This window comes from Alligator mississippiensis, chromosome 4, assembly GCF_030867095.1.
Source record: "Alligator mississippiensis isolate rAllMis1 chromosome 4, rAllMis1, whole genome shotgun sequence".
In the NCBI taxonomy this organism is placed as follows: domain Eukaryota; kingdom Metazoa; phylum Chordata; order Crocodylia; family Alligatoridae; genus Alligator; species Alligator mississippiensis.
Genome location: NC_081827.1, coordinates 242935725 through 242953515, shown reverse-complemented (window position 1 = coordinate 242953515; position 17791 = coordinate 242935725). Strand labels below are relative to the sequence as shown.

The 17791-nt window shown below is 40.6% G+C and overlaps 2 long non-coding RNA genes across 3 annotated transcripts in view; one reads left to right on the top strand and one right to left on the bottom strand.

Moving 5' to 3' along the window:
- Window positions 1-17791, top strand: part of LOC132250414 (uncharacterized) — a 65857-nt gene that overhangs the window by 6671 nt on the left and 41395 nt on the right. The window lies entirely within an intron of this gene.
- Window positions 1-17791, bottom strand: part of LOC132250415 (uncharacterized) — a 32663-nt gene that overhangs the window by 5790 nt on the left and 9082 nt on the right. The window contains exon 4 of one of the 2 annotated variants that reach the window (XR_009462136.1): window positions 4003-4766. The exons of the other annotated variant lie outside the window; for it this stretch is intronic. This is a non-coding gene — a long non-coding RNA (uncharacterized LOC132250415). Of the gene's footprint in view, window positions 1-4002; window positions 4767-17791 lie in introns of those variants that run through there. 2 annotated transcript variants of the gene reach the window in all.

Genomic DNA, 17791 nt, shown 5'->3' with positions numbered 1-17791 from the left:
ATAACTCTGGCAAATTGACACTGAAATCAAGTGTCATTTTGCATATGTAAGAGATGATGAAAACTGAGTCAGGACTTCAGAATTTGGCCCTGGGCAATGCCAAAAGTGCTCCAGATTCTATTTAGTTCAGATAAGCAGAAAAATATGCTTAAAATCTACTCAGGATAGAAGTTCAAGTGTTTAAAATAAACCTGACTATTCCTCACATATAGAATCAAGAAGATAGGACTGGAAGGGACTTCTTGAATCATCACCTCCTTGATCTAACCTTTTATATCCAGCAGGATAAAAAGTTACACTAATCCTGCCATAAATTCCCCTCTCTTTATCTTTTAAATGTCTCTAATGCCTGTGCCATAATTATCTCAATAGTTATTCCACTGCCTGATCATTTCTACTGTTACAATTCCTTTCTTTTTATTTCTTGGAAACCTTTCTCATTTAGATTAAGACTCAAATACATGTTCAGCTGGTAAAGGAGTTTACTGGTCAGTAAAAAAAAAATCTCAATATAACTGTGCTTGAATTGCAGTGATTACTTGAACCAGTAAATCATTAATGGTTAGCAAAATAATGGAATGATCTGTGCACTAATTCTGCCAGTGTTATACATGCAGTGAATGACAAATGTTTTTAGAATGATTTCTGCAGAAACCAATGTAAATGTTGGGATGTACCTGCACACCAACTCTGCTGCAGACACCTCTTTACAACTGCATTTTAAGGCTAAGGTAACTTGGAATTTGCTCCACTGCGAGACAATTTAGAAGTCATGAACTAATCACAAGTCTACACTATTTACTACTCACAATAGAGACACCAAAATTACAAGAGTATTCTGAATACCTCTGTAAGTTATAAACTACTTAAAATCCTTAAAGCCAAATGACTGCAACTGTACTCATTTTCCAAAAATATGCAGGTCCACCTAGTCCACTAGCACCATACAATGTCAACTTCAAATGAAAATAATTTATAGTCCTACTTTCTTATCACTCTGTAAATTCCCACTGCAGTCAATGAAGTGAATCAGGTCCTGAGCAACCCAATCAGCTCTTACTGCCATCAAATTGGCCTCAGTGGTCTGATTTGCATGAGGGTGCAATCTATGATTTTTTGTGGGGATTCAATTGTTGAATTGTGGGGGGGATTCAATTGTTATGAATCCTGTGATATCTATGATTTTTTTGTGGGGATTCAATTGTCATTTTACATATAGTAATGAAGGGTACTAAGGAGCTTTCAGGATCAGGATCCAAATGGCTTCCTACCCCTTTTGACACAGCTCATAACAACATCAACAAATATATATTAATCACATTCGTGCATTAAGACAAATATATTCACAGGACTATTGAAAATCAATGCATGGTAAAAATTCAAAGTGCTAGGGCCCAATGATGATTGTTTTGGAATCAATGGGAGTTTTTCCATAGGCTTCAATGGGAGCAGGAGCAAGCTCTTGTGCTATATATGAAAAAGCATTAAACTTAGAGCAGACTAGTGTGTGTTTAAAAGTCTGTATTGTTTCTTGCTTGTAATGATAGTGTCTTGTGTGAAGTCCTATATATTCCTTCACAATAAATACATGAAACAGTTAATCCAATGTTATATTGTTTAGCAATATTTTACTTGCAAATGACCATTTCTTCTCTGCTCTGTTTGTTTTTCTGAATGTCTGTTTTATATTCTGGAAATGGAAGAACCATTCTTTTAATGCACATTTCTTTCTGATGATAATATTTCTTTCTGGCAAATTTCACAACTCCAAGCTAGTCTATATTTTTGATCAGTAAATATTGAGCCACAATGGAAAAGTGTGTATGTGATCTGAAAAGGATGGGGGAAAAAAACCCACGCTTTCTGTTATATTTATATTATCTATGAGACATAGATATCGTTTTCCAAGGTGGTTCTAAATTACCGGTGATATAGCACCATGATGGATGTTGCCCTGTCTTCTTTTGATAACAGCTACAGTATATACGATAGAAACATTGTACATTTGTAGATAGTATTCCATCCAGCTCCTTTGTGTATGCACCATGGGGCAGACCATACAATGTAAATCCGGAGGTGGGTAAAATATGGCTTAAATCGGCATGCAGGGTTGGGCACCTGGTATAAATTAGGACAGCCTGAAGGCTGTTTTAAAGTGGCTCCATCCCTTCCCTTCCTTTTTTTGCAGCAGGAAGGTGGGGAGAATTAAGAGCTGCCAAGCCACCTCTATGCTAGTGGAGGCTATTCCTTACACTGGTGCAGTCCTCCTGGACCAGAGAGCTGTTGATATGGCCAGCTGAGGTTGGTGGAGCAGTACTCTGTTGCTGAACCCCACTCCAGATATGCCCACATCTATATTTCTATCTGTTACAGACACATGAGTTTCTGAGTCTTATAAGGATGTGTATGAATTACAACTGTGTACTGTCCACTGAGATCAAGAAGAATTTGATATCAGTTATTAGCATTGTCCAGTTGATAAAGGATTCCCACAAAGACAAATCCTGCAGTCCTTACTAAGCCAAGATACCACTGACTTTAATAAGAGGTTATGATAGGACTTGAGTGAAGTCAATGGGAACTTTTGCCTGTCTGAGGACTGTAGGTTTGACCTATTGCCTTTGCAGCTGCAAGGTTATTCAACACGAGTGAACTATGCCTAGAAAGTGTCCTACTGTACCCCAGTCAGCGGCAACTCTTTGTTAACTTCATTGGGAAACTTTGCTAAAAAAACTGGTGATGTGATAATACTCAAAGCAATTTCAAGTCAGCGAACACAATCTACCCAGGAACATACCTCAGAAATGAAGCTGGATAATTCAGTGGAGTCTAACTGTGTAGATGCTTGATCCCGCTCTTATTAACATCAATGGGAATTTTGCCATTGATGGGGGCCATTCAGTGAGAGCTGAGCAGGGCCCTACAGTAGCATTTTAAATTACAATCAAAGGTCAGTTAAATTATATGGTCACTTAAAAGCTGTTCCATAGAAACCCGAGTAATATTCAGTTATGCTGGGCACTTGTCTAAAAGTGTCAATTAGGATCTATTTAGATACATTCACTTTTTAAAAAGCCAGTTGGCACCAGTAGCTTGCTGTAATAGTTGCTGCATTCTAGGTGTTAAAGCAAGGCATTTGTTTTTGAAATGACCTATAAAGCCTGTCAGCATTTGCAATCCAGCTTGAGAACAGTTGTGCAAAGCAGCTCGTTTGATGTCCAGGCGGATAGTTTGCCACCTTGGGAAGGATCCAAGTTTTTCTGGGAGCTGAAATTATCGCTGTACAGTACTGGAATACTAGCATTTGGCAACAATGAGGTATTGATAGAGACACTACCCTATAAATAATCTATTCTTCCTCCACTGGTGTGAGATGCTGAAAATAATATACTCTATTATGAATGAAAGGTGTCGAAGAATGGGCTTGAAACTCAGCACGGTCCTTATGCTGAAACATGAATGCAGCCAAATGGCTCACCTGCCAAGCAGAGGCACAGCTTGCCTTTCAAATAAGTTCACTGTGTTTTCCTTGTCTATTATTATATCTACAAGAAGCAATAAACAGTCTAAATAAAGCACTAATTCTCAGCCTTATAACTTATGGCCCCATTATGCCTTTATACAATTTACTCATATTTATCTAGATGAACTAAGTGTTACAGAGAATTTAAAGCTAGTAAACATGCTGTCTATTGAATTATTTTGTGCGTGCTAAGAAAGTAGCTTCTGGCAGCATTAAATTATTTAACGCTATTTTCCTGTATCATGTAGATGCAGTATAAGCTTCATTTTTGGATTATGATTTGTATTATGAAATGCTTATCAAGTGTTTTCCAAAGATTAGTTTAGTTTTAATTAAATAAACCTTTCTCAGGAGAAACCTCCCAACTATTCTTCATACCCAGAGGCTACCGTACTTGTTGTTTTTAATTATTTTTCACTGTTACCCAAACTGCTTTGGGTTCTCCTGCCCAATTAAATCAAAGACATGGGCTTCTTATACACAATATGTTTAATATTTAATTTTAATTAAATTAATTAAATTGTTTATTTAATTTTATGTGCATTATTGTGCATAGAGCAATGCAAAATTTATGATAGGCAGAATTTGTGGAAGCTTTCAAACAAGCTAATTACGGAGGTAAAAAGAGACTTCTACTCTTGTTTCTAGGGAATAGGCATCCGACCACAAGGAGATAACAAAAACAGAAGTTGTTTGGATAAAATAATAGGTGGTTGCACAGCATTAAGAATGATTTGTTTTATCTTAGTTTATCTTGTTGCCATTACTTGCAGATATTAAAACAGGCTTGACAACAGTCCTCTGCCACAAATTAAGGCAGTAATCAATTATTTGTCGGTGTAACTACAACTGAAACTGCATTTTCACTTTGCAGAGGGATATATAATACAAATGTATCGGGACTGTTACAGACCAGCAATTCAAACAGTACAATATAATATACATCCCTGGCCACACCCTGGGTTTTATTTCTCTTTTAACAGATTGATTCCTCTCACAGGTAATCATTAGAGAGAGCTTTGCTGGTTTACTAAATGCACTGGTGAACAAAAAATCATTTCACAGTTCTTTTATTAGGCCAATTTTCTTCTGCAATTTTGCTTCTTGTGGTGGTGGGAGTTCAATGTTTCCCCGCACACGTCCCTTCTTCACCTAAACAGCCACGACTGTATTCCTGTCGCTGTTTTAGTTTGGTGTGCAGCTGGAGTATTGTTTTATCAGGTTCTTTTCCTTTAAACTATAACTGTGGATAGACAGAGATAGAGCTAGAAAGCGATTTCATACAGCCTTGATGGTTATTTCTGAAAGAAACTCATAATTAAGACAAACATGCATCTAGTTAGCTCTAAGAATATTTATTGTGATGTAGATGGAAGCAGCGGCCAGGAGTGTAGTGTGTGTAAGAATATACACAGACCGACTCTGGAGGAACGATCCAACTAGAAGCAACAGGGTCTTTCTATTGCCTGGAGCGGGCTTTGAATCAAGACCCAAGGGCCTGATTCTGCAAATCTTAAGTAGATAAGCGCAGACTCTGCATACATGAAACTGGAGGGTAGTGTCAGTGGGGAGAGCAGAATCAGACCCAGACTCTGCTACCCTCTTGGAAATGGGCCCATAAAGGCAAGCCACTTTTATAGTAAGAGACTGTATTATATTTCTTGTATTAGTGTGGTTGCTCTGCTAATATGGGGATGAATACGATTATCCCAATTACGTGAAGTGTATGCTACCGTCCAGAAAAAACAAAAGGGAAAATGTTTCATTGGAGGGACACCTTTTAGTTCCGGAGAATTACAGAACACATTTTAAAAATTTCCAGTAACATTATCATTGCAAAGCACCAGTACACATTTTTCTTCTACGCTGCTCATTCTCCATACTTGTTAAGAGTTTACAGTGAAATACAACACTAGTTATCTGAGTATCATGGCAGATAAAACAAATATAAATACATTAACCCACATGGATTATTCATATAATTATTAACAACTCCTCACCCCCCCAAGGGAAGAACTGCTACAAACAATCTCTCTTAAGTTAGCGATATTCATATAGCAATAGCTTTGTTTCAGCAGATTAAATAGTATCATAAAAGTAGCTGATGATGCAGTAAATTAAAAATCAGATTGGGGTCAACCTTACAGCAGTTTTGCCAAGTCTAATACAATTATCCATTAGTGGCTAAACATTAGTTTTAAATCAACAGCAGTTGTCACAAAGAATTTTCTCTTAAAATTAATAGTAAGAGAATTCAGAACGAGAGCAACCTTAACGGCTATTCAAAGTCTGAAGAAGTCCTAATACTGAAAACATACAGCTCATAAAGACTCATTGGGGTAGAGTGCTTTCTTCTTGGATCTATACTGCTACATATACACAGTAATATCTTGTCCATTTAATACATCTCTTTCACTATATACCTATATGGGGGGGCAAATCCACTCAAGTTCATAGAGAAAGAGCAAAACCTCAGTATTAAAAGAAGGAAAGGAATAATACATTAGGATAGGGATAAGCTTTATTCAGCAGCTGTGACATGCAGGAACGAGCATTTGCACTGGAATTTTCAATGATATTTCACAATTTACACAAATATGTGTAATCCGTATTGAGGCGATGCTGGCTAGTTGTTTTCGGTGCTGTCCTGTTACATTCAGTACAGTATATGAAAACATAAAGAGTGCAACATCCTTGCATAATAGGGAGCGTGTGCATGTAAATTATTGTGAGTAGGAAATAGAGTATTTAATCCCTTCTAAACACGAGGTCTGCAGTCAGGTGGTGTGTAACTATGCATGGGTTGGGGGTGTAGACTGGAATTTTTGGGGATCCCACCAGCATGTCATAGGAATGGCATGGACAGGATCAGGCATGGACGGTTGGGCAGTAGATTTCCCTTGTGTGGCTTGGTGTTTAGCCCCTGATGACTGCCTACGTCTAGGCGGGTATGGATTCCCGTGTGGCAGGGTTGAGACTGGTGGACTGTCATTTTGTAGAGCCATTGGTCACTGACCTCCACCGAGCCAGGCTGCAGGAAGAAGGAGGGATACTAAGGGTCTAGTTGCTGGGAAGCTTTACAGCCATTCTCTGCTCGGAGAGGAGAGGATCTCTTCTCTCTCCTCCCCCCCAGATCACCAGTGCAGCGCTCCCATAGGGCAGAAGCTGGGTTGCTGTTAAAAAAAAATATAATCCTCAGGATGCATTTTTTTCCCAGCACCTGACCCTCATCTTCTTTTGCACGCGAAGCCGAGGCTGCAGTCTATCAAAGCCATAATCAGATAACAAATAAATAAGCTCAATGAGATTTGATCTTAAATAAGAGATTTTAGAGGTAAAAAGAAATGCTCTTGAGCCCTCCATAAGTCCTATACTTTCAGAAGCCTCTCATAAACACCCTCTCCTTTGAATAAAGTATGCTGAAGCCTGTAAACAGAGCCAACAAAATAAGCCTAAGTGACTACAAGGAGCATGGCTGTATATACGTGACTGGGTATTAGGCTTACCCATTATCTTTTCTTGGCTACTCTTGGCTTCACCTGACTGAATGGTCTTTACATTTAAACTTATTAGCTTCAATGGAGTTGGTTCGGTCCAGCAAGCTCAAATCATCCTAATTTTCAAGGGTCTAAATCCAGCTTTACATAGGAGCTCAGGACTGTGAAGAGCCTCCTAGGTCACTGAGTCCTGTCCCCTGCTATCACAGGCAACCATGTCATCTTTTTCATAACGAGCACAAGCTCCTGGCTAAATCTAGGTTGCTTTTCAGCCCCTGCTCTGTGCACTGGAATGCTCTTGTTGTCTTTTGCCTAGCACACCATCCCAACTCTTCAGTAACTCTTGCTTTTCTGTTCCTGAAATGTGTGTTGAATCCTGCCAGTTTGTGTTTGTGTTTGGATGAGATTAGAAATGGTGTCTGTACATGTACATCGAGGCTGCTCCGATGTGCTGTAAGTACAGGAGGATGGTAATTACCACGCTCCAGCAGACTCCAGCGTCATGTGTATCGGTGTCCCCATGCTGAAAAATGGCAGCAGAGGCACTTTAACTAAAGCTTATCAAATGAGCTTTAGTTAAAGTGCCCTTGTCGCCATTTTTCAGCACAGGGATGCCAATACATGTGATGCTCAGAGTGCTTTAATTAGAGCGGCTCTTGGAGCCACCCTAATTAAAATGCTCCCCTCCACCCCTGCCTCCTGGAGCACGCTCAGCATCTGTTACAAACTAGGACGCAAGGGCCTGATCCTGGGTTCCTTTTTTTGTGTGTCTTTACAGAACAGATGTTCATCTGCCTCCATGGCAGTATTTTCCGGGGTGGATTATCTTTTTTGCTTCTTCTTCCACTATATTTATGAAATCCCCTTGTAGGTGATCCAGGGGCAGCAGAAGGCTGTAGAAACATTGCTTCCCAAGAGCTTCCCCCATGAAAAGTAGGATCACTGAGGACATGGAGCCAATACAGAGAAACAGAGCATCTGTGCGGATAGTCCTCTCTCCCTGTTGGTCCCAAAGGTTCGCCAGAGCTTGGAGCCAGACATATTGCCTCTGTCCCCTGGCTAAATAACTGGAGAGAAAATTAAACAAGATTTCATCTTGGTGGTGTTCTTTTTTTTTCCTTATGGGATGATTTAATCAGGTTCAATATGGTTGCTTAGTCAGTGAACTCCTCAAATGAACAATTTACCAAGCAGAGAAATGAAAAAAAAATACAGCCTGTGACCCAAGGAGCTAATCATTTAAGCAGAAACTGGACAAGACAAAACAGAGGGAGAAGACTGGAGGATGGGACATGAGGTTTTTGTCAGTCAACTTAGTTGCACTACATATGCACACATCCAATTTTTGTTTGTGCGCGGGTTTGCTGTTGATCACCATGTGGCGATCAAGCAGCACAAACACCAAGATAACACACTTAAGATGCTATAAACTCTTTTTTATGTCAGCAATTTCCTCCCGTATCCAGCTCTCATTTAGAACGTCACCCAAAGCTTCTCTCACAGAGCCCATTCCCCCCGCCGCTGCAGATGGGCTGCTGTTTTACATCCACTGTTGTGTGAATTAAAATGATCATCATTTCATTCTTTTTCAACCTTTATTTTAAAGGACCAACTCCCTTTCCTATTTCACAGTACCCTTATACATATTTTGCTGTTCATTCCTTAAGCACAGCCCTTCTGACACGTGCCCATTTCTTGTCTTGTGCTACTGTGCTTGTGCCATCCCCCAACATGCCGACGTCTCTGAAGACAGCAATCATCAGCCCTTCCTGCACTGCAAATAGTTCATTACCTCTTTAGAAATGAGCATAGCATTAAAGGACAAGGGACTCAGGACTGTGAGGGGTCAGCCACTGGGGCTTCACAAAGACTACACCTCTGTCCCACGTCGCTGCCTCACTGGCAGGTTTAGACATTACAGCAGAGTCCAGAGGGTAACTGCTGAGTCCAGCCTGGTTCCCTCCCCTTCTCCACTGTTTTTTCTCCAGCACCTACCTGAGTTGGTCTCTGCTTCTCCCATATGTAGCTGATGGCTTTAATGGAACAGCTTAAGTGAGTAAGAATTGCAGGTTTTAAGGAAAAGTAATTTGGACTTGATAGCAAAATACCAAATACCCAAATACTTGGAGCTAGAGTTAAGACTTATTATGTAAACCTTTATTAATTCTGGGATAATTAACATCATTGCCCAAATCGAACCAGGTCAAGCCTTTATACCATCCCGACCATCATGTGTTCAGTGTATGCTACATAGTTTAGCAATGTTTTAGAGAGTTTCCACAGATTCATAGATGTTTCAGGTTGGATGGGACCTCATTGTGACTATTTCCATAGACATCTGCCATCCTTAGTTATTCCATGCAGAACTAAGAGGGAGTTACATAAACCTCTAAAATAGCTTAAAATGTCTTTGCCATGAATTTAAAGGCCACTGTCCTGGGAACTGCCATCACTATAATCAAGCCCACCACTTCCCAATGGTATGAACTTCCAGTGTTAACCCCTGTGTCTATCTATCCACAATACTTAGATGACTCACTTCAGTGAAGTATGTCAGTGCTTTGCAATTTTTACAATTACTTAAACTCACAGTTTGCCCGTGACATAAAGAAGTCTCATTATCTCCATTTACAGATGGGAAATTGAGGCACCAAGAGGCTAAGAATATGTTCACACTGGGATATGTCTTGATATCATATGTCCACCCTGACCATCATTCTCAGCCTACCTAAGCCACGTGGGCAACCCTTCTCAAATGTCTCCTCCCATGAGAAGGGTTGCCCATGTGGCTTAGGTAGGATAATGAACATCATTGCCCCAACAAATACTGCCAGTATTTTGCTTGTTAAGCCCTTCTAATATGTGTCCACTGCTTGTCTTTCCTGCTGTGCTTGGCTCTAATTAGGAGAGAGACAAGAAGTGGGGTGCAGAGCATTCAGAAGGCAGGACAGGAAGTTGTGGGATTGAGGCTGGCAAACTTCCTGTGCTTGCAGCCAATAGTACCCGAGCAACATCTAAACAAACCAGGGGCAGGGTAGGAGGCAGGTGTGACCTCAGCTCCCGAAGTTCAGCACAACTTCCAGGGTCAGGTTAGCCTGGCATGGGGGGTCAGGTCAGGTGATTTTAATGTAGATGGCTGTGTGTCGATGGAACGGAGCAGGGGAATTTAAATCCACGTTTCTCAGGAAAGCATCATTCATGTTGGATTTTATACTGGAATATACGGAACAATTGCTGCTGCCCTGGGAATGTATCTTGCTTCATTTGGGGCCTTGGGCCAGGGTAATTCATGGTGAGCTGATGGAAGTCCTAATTTGTGGGGTAGTGTCGGAAATACTTTTTGACAGAGATTTTAAAAAGTGGCAACTCAGGGGATTTAGGATGTTAGGAGAAACCTAGGGAGCTGGACAGTGGGTTGAGTACAGGGGAGGTGGTCAGAGATACATGACACACTGATTACATGGCTTTGAAGTTGAAATGATTAAATGGAGATTGTCTACATGCTTACACATGCACACCCATGCAAAATCCATGTGTTTCTCTGAATAGCTATATGTATGATTTTACTCTAGGTAACATATATATATATATAGAGAGAGAGAGGTGATACTGTCTAATTGTTATAATAATTTCATAGATTTCATAGACATGAGGGCTGGAAGAGACCTTGGAAGATCATCGAGTCCAGCCCCCCCGCCCGAAGGGCAGGAAGTCAGCTGGGGTCATAGGATCCCAGCAAGATAACCATCCAATTTACTCCTGAAGGTGTTCAGTGTAGGTGCTTGAACCACTTCCGATGGCAGGCTGTTCTAGACCACAGGGGCTCAGACAGTAAAGAAATTCTTCCTTATGTCCAGCCTGAAACAGTCTTGCAGTAGTTTATAACTGTTCGACCTCGTCATCCTTTGGGGCGCTCTGGTGAACAAACGTTCCCCCAGATACTGGTGGTCACCCCTGATGCATCTATCTATCTATCTATCTATCTATCTATCTATCTATCTATCTTATATATTATATATGTGTGTGTGTGTGTATATATATATATATATATATAAAATGCATATATATGTATGTGTCTAGACTCTACACACACACACACATGCACGCGCGCGCATATATGTATACTCTTTTGATAAAGACATTTTACTCCCCTCCAGCAAAATCTGGCCCACTAAGGCAGTGGTTCTCAATTAAGGTACCTCAAGACCCTTTCAGAGGTGGTGTGGCAGAGGGTGTTACTGTGGCCAGGTGGAACTGCCCCATACACCTTGTGCACAGCCAGGTAAGCCTAAAGCAAACAGGAGTGCCCAGTCTTGCCACAGTCCTTCCCAATCTCAGCCCTGACCCTTCTGCCAGAAACAGAGGTGTGTGTAGGGCAGGTGGAAGTATCCTTCATGCCACTATTTCCAGGAGGAGCATGGGGTGATGGGCTGGGATAGTTCTGCAAGAGCAGGAGCTTTAGGCTTTAAGTTTCTCTGGCTGGGCTAAAGGCACATGGGGCAGCTTCACCCAGCAGTGGTGGTAGCACCCCGGTTGAGAGCCACTGAGGTCAGATGACACTATGCGACAGTGGTTCTCAACTGAGATGCCACCAAACTAAAAAAAAAAAGTATGGAGGGAGGCCCTGACTCTCATAAGGTGGAGAATCACTGCTCTAAGGAGAAAACTTATACGGCAGGTTTAAGCCAAATAATTTTGTTCAAAATGGAGCCATTAAGCCCTTGCAATATGGTTTATAATAGGGGGCGGACAGACTCTTAATTTAAAAAAAACAATGTGACTGGAGCAACATGAAAAGAAGTGCTATCCTAGTGCTTACTTTTATTAGCTGTGGCATTCAAAAAAGAGCCTACTGTTTAAAGAGAGTGGAGGGAGAAAAACTAAAAGCTCTTCATGGCAGGCGATACCTTCTGCTTTCAGCGCGGTAGAGGAATACAGAACGGTATTCCTAAGCAAGCCTCAAACTGGGCTGAGAGTCTTGGCTGCTTTTGCTAATATTTATTTTATGACACATTATAACTGCTGTGTGTTGCTGTTGCTATGAACCCATGGGAAATAAAACTGGAAACTGTGTCATGATACAAGCCAACCAGCCACAACTTTATTAAATATGAAATTCAGTGAAAAAGCCATATTCCACTAGTTGCAGTAGCTATCAGTCAGGCCATCAGGGCTAAAGGCATTTTGAAATGCCTCAAGACTCAAAAGCAGAGGTTGCTAACTCTGAGCGCCTTCCCCTTTCTCTCCTCTGGAAGACTCAAGGCTGGCTTTCCTTATGTTCATATCTTGCACCTGTTCTTGTCTGGCAAATACAGCTAAAATGTCAATGGTCCAATATTAACTACTCACCAAGAACTGCACCCAAATCGGCTAGAGGACAAATATTATTCATAGATATTGTATCTAGAAGCATAATGGAGGGGAAAAAAATCAAGAAAAACCATGTTGTAGATATTGGGACAAATGTTATAAGCTAAACATTTCATATGTGCCTGGCTCTATTCCCAATCCTGACTAATTCCCTCACTGGTGGGGGACAACCATAAGGCACAATTTTGAGAAAATGGGTGCCTGTGTTCAATTCTAACTGCAGCTCAACACTAGGCAGGCAAAAAGCTGCCCTTATTGCTAAAAGCATTTTTCATCCTCGTTAAAAACAAATCAAATAAATAAAATAACATGAAAATACCTTCCATGTTCTCAGAATTTTTCTCTGTAGTATTACAATTTCCCTTTATATTTTGGGAACAAATCTGCTACCAAATATTGTCTTTTCCTAATGGTATTGACCACTAACCATTTCCTAACGGTATTAACCATTAACCTCTCTGGAAACAATATTTGTATTAGGTCTTCGACTAGTGATTCCAAACAGTGAGTTATTTATTAGTTCCTGGAAATGATTTCACCTCCGGTTAGTCCTTCTCTTCTTCAGTTTCAAATCCCTGGAAGATCTTTCCTGATGCCAGTACAAGAGGAGAGAAAACATGGTTATTTAGGCTGTTGTCCACAAACCCTTCCTTGCTGAGCTACCGGTTGCGTTGCAAATCCACATAGTAGAAGCAGAGGGCCAAAGTTTTCCTTGTTGCGGCTCAGCAATGATGACTTTATCACTGGGTTCCATATGGTTTTGATAATGTATATTGGCTAATAATACATCCTATGTAAATGCAAGTCACACTGAATTACATTATGCTAAAATGGATGAAAATACATCCCTTTGTCATGTATTTACATCGCAAACATGCATTTAGCGAATGAAAGTGATTATTAAGAGTAGCCAAAGAATGTCTCTCATAATATAATTGTCAAGAGCGGTGACTTCTCTTGGGGACTTGGGAACCATCCATGGTTTCATGCTATGATGCATTCATCCCACTCACAGTTCTTTTTTGTCACAAAGGATTGCGTGCAAAGTTTGAAACTGTAGGCAGTTTTAAGAGTGTTTATGTGTTGAGGTGTGCGCGTTCCTGTGTGCCGCTAGAGGAGATAATAGGAGGACGTAGCATGTAGTGGGCACTTGGGTATATTAGGTATGGAGGTAATGGGTGCCAAGGGGTGGTGCTGGGATTGGGGATGGTAGAGTATTCTGCAGTGATGTGCATTAATCAGGGTTTGAGTGTGCACCTGATGGACTGGGTGAGACAGTTGGTGGGTGGTTACAGGATCAGGTTCTTACCAATTCCTTGCTCACATAATGCTCATTCCTAGGGCAATAATACTTCAAAAGACTCCAGAGCCACCATTTTTCTACCCACCATATTCTCATCAGTGGGACTTTCCTATTGATTGAAATGTCTTAGCAAAGAATGTGACCTAAAAAGGCCATTAGAGCATGTTCCCAGTGACAGGATTTCATCACACCCACACGTTTTCTATTAATTTAATAATCCTTCAAATATGTCAATACCTACATATTTTACACCAGAGTGGTATGACAGCTGTGGTAGGTTAGACAGTATAGATGTATGGTTCTTCATTGTAAGTATCCAGCATTTGTGTAGGGGGCTGGACTAGGTGGCCCTTCAGGTCTCCTCCAACGCTCTGATTCTTGGTAATGCTAAAATCATTTGGATGGATGGTTATATATGATCAAATGACTTGGCAAAAACACGTATACTTTTGAACCTAATATAAACTATGACAAAAGTAAGGAAGTGGGTGGTGTACGCTAAAAGCATTCAGGAAATATTCTGGTTACTTAAGGGTCAAAGCCTAGAGGTCAGGAATCAAATCCTAGTGCAGATTAAAGAAGCAGGCTTGGGAATATGACTATTAAGGATGCCGTTCAAAAGGGTGGAAACCTCAGTTCTCTACCATCTGCTATCTCATGATATCAAAGGACATTACAAGACCCTAGAGCCAAATAGAAGCCCCTTGGTTTCAAAGGAAGAATATTTTCTTCCTGACAGACTGCCCAATTCATCTGTATGAAAAACACTACAGTCACCTGCTGTTCCCAGTCACTGATACTGTGGATCCTAAATGTCATCTTTCCTAATTTTGTCCTCACATGTTACCATGGTAGTCATATGACTGATGGAATGGGAGGAAATAAGGCTACAATATTTGTAGAATAACTCCAGTTCCTAATTGGACCGAATGTAGCATAAATGTTTTTTGAAACTGTATGTTGTGTCTAGCAACAAAGAAAAGGAAGGGTTTTTTTTTGCCTTCACTATAGTGTAGGCACAATCATGAATACCTGAATAGCTCTGCGGTAAACCACCTGGCTAATCAAAGCTGTTTGCACATCATGAAAGTTGACTGTTCCTTTCCTGAGGAGTTTTCCAGTTACTGTCCTGATAAGATCGCTCAGCACGAGATGGAGTTTTTTACTCCCTTGGTGAAAGTAGAAGGCACAGTTCTTGGGGGAGAAACACGATCGTCCTTGCTTAACTTTCAAGCCAAAAATGTTACTGGAGTTCTGAAGGTGCATGAGGATATGTGGGCAACTGGCTGTGAATTAGATCCATATACCTCCTGGATTTTCTAAGGATACAGCGTAGGAGTCATTATTTCAAGTTGTTTGCCAACAATTTCTTAATGGAGAGCAAGATATTTTTTCATCAAAGAATCAGTTGTTAGACACTTCCTTGAAAGGCCATCTCTGGATGTGGCCGCTCTTGTCTTCTGTTACTGTTTTTTGAAACTTATGGTTTGAAGGGAAACTTTCAAGCTATATCTCTCTAGCTCTGTCTGCCATGTTTTGGACCTCAGTCGATATGGTTTTAGGCACCAGGGTAATATGGACAATTAATTATTGCTGTTTATGAATCCCTCTTGGCGCTGAATAGAAATCCAGCTGCCCTTCTACATTTATTTGCTGACTTCTATGCTGTAGAAGCTGACTGTAAGAAGTTGGTCAACAGTATAGAAATCCTCTAAAAGCTCTGAAACAGTTAGCATGGACACCTGATCCTTGTTAATCAGTTCATCACTATAAAGAAATCAATCAACCAGGGCCATCAATGTACTTGATTTAATACAGAATAAAATGTTGGTCAGAGGGCTGTGGACTTGTAGGGGTTTGATGGAGTGATCTTTGATTTCTCAAGGGCCCCAGAAAATGGTATCAATCAATTTCCCAGCTGCCTTGAGAGATTTCGTCTGGTCTCGCTCCTTGCTTATTTTCTATATAAAGCTGTTTGTAACCATGGGGGCTCTGGCAGGGGGTTATCGAGAAGCTATAGAGCTTGCAATGTCCTCAATACTTAGATGACATCTAGTCCTATTTTCCTTTCTTTTCCACAGCTGAGAAATGTGGTGGGATGTGTAATGGTGACTGGGTTGGGGATAAGAGCTGTCTAGCGAGACTGAACCCAGATGAGGCTGAGATAAATGGTTGTAGATTGAGGAAGAAGTCAGAGCAGCATTCCTAGACTTGGCCTGTATTCACTATCTGCTTCTGGGACTCACAACCAGCGTGTCTTGTTGGATTTCTTCTTGTTGGTGGATTTGTCGGGTAACAGTAGTCATCTGTACACGGTGAAGATGTTGCATCATTTTTCCTTTGGCTCCAGACTTCCTCAGACCAATCCACACTTTTTTCACTTTGCAGTTCTGTTACTCCACCGTTTTGTATGGAGCCAACTTTTCAAACCATCCGATCTTTAAAGGTAGAGCATGGTTGGGTGGGCCATTCATTAGGTGAAGGTCTTGAGCAAAGAGGATATAATCTGCACTGACTGCCATCTGATTTTTTAGTGAAGCTTAAGAGTTTAATAGTGATAAATTGTTTGAGTTCCAGTTATTTGACCACGGTATAGTGGTGGCAGCTGAGGTTACCTGGGACTTTGGAGAAACAACCCCACCCAACCAGAAAACCATGGAGTCAGAGGACCTGGCCATTGGATTTTCTTTCATCCTTTTTGGTGCCAAAGCCCACATTCTGTTATTTGAAGCTACATAACCAAACCCACCAGTTTTCCCAAACCTTTTCTTGGATGTAGAGAATGGTTTGGGGTTGGTCTAAATAATGACAATAGGATATAGTGGAGAATGGCTTTTGTATTTGGGAGAAGTAGTTAGCAAAGCTCTTTTTTGTGGGAAGGAGGTGGCAGGAAGGTAAAGAGTTACATCCCCCAAAGTTTCCTATTTAATTTAGCCCACATTTTTCAAAGTGAGTGTCCAAAGTTAGGTTAAAAAATAAACTATTAGGTTAAAAGAATATATTTTAAAATTTAATTTACAATTGTTTGATCAGGTTCGCATAGACACTTTAGAAATTCTCTCAAGGGATGTTCATAGTACTGTGAGATTGCTTGGCTCATTTTTATCAACTTCATTGAGCGTCATTTAATCTGCAGTGCTGCTTGATACTGTTTCTTCCCTGTGAATACATATGATTATTTTAGCTGCTTCATTTTGACTTCAGTGCTGTCCTATATATTTCTGTCATTGTTCATCATTTTCACTGGTGGACTCCCTGTCCTATATTAAATTTGTCTCAAACTACCACATTCATTCTTCTTCTTTTTTTCCCCAAAATGTGGACTAACAACATTGTCTCTAGATACGATGTTCTACCTGGACCCCAATGCCCAAGGAATCTAATAGCATGGACATGGTAAACCTACATTTTCTTGTCTGCTTTAGTTTTTCAGATCTCACATTCAGCTTCCTTTTTCACTTAAAGCTAATTCAATGTTTGCGAAGGCACCCAATCCGTAGAACCAGAGCAGAGACTTCTTCACATTGCCCATCCAATACACTGCCAGCCAAGTCCTGAAGGACCGCCGTTTAGAAAATAAAAGAAGATCCCAGTCTCCATGCTTGTTCAGACTTTGTGCTTTCTGTAGGATTTTTAGGAGCTCAAACATGGGCACAGGACACAGAGACTTGTGACTCCTTTCTCTGTGTAGGTCTCTCCATTTCTCTGCATAAACATGCTAATACCAACTATTACATCCATAAAAAACAACCAGTACAATATATCTATGACCAATGGCTTTGTCTGGATGCATGAGTCAACATGGTCTTAATCTAGCTGGCTATCTTTAAATTGAATAAATCTTATTACCGGCGTGTGATCTTTAAACCCAACCCAGCCGTGAACTTACCCAAATATACCCAGTAAGATAGTCTTACTGAGATTTGCTCACTATGTAGAATTACAATTGTACTAGTGATGCTGGTAGTGGTGACTTAAAAGCAACAATGGCTTAAGTCAGGTTGAGGGGAAAAGAAGCGTGTGTCATCTGAACTGGTTTTACTATTCTAGTCTGCTTTCAGGGCTATAACTTAATGCCATAGGCTGATTTAGATGTAG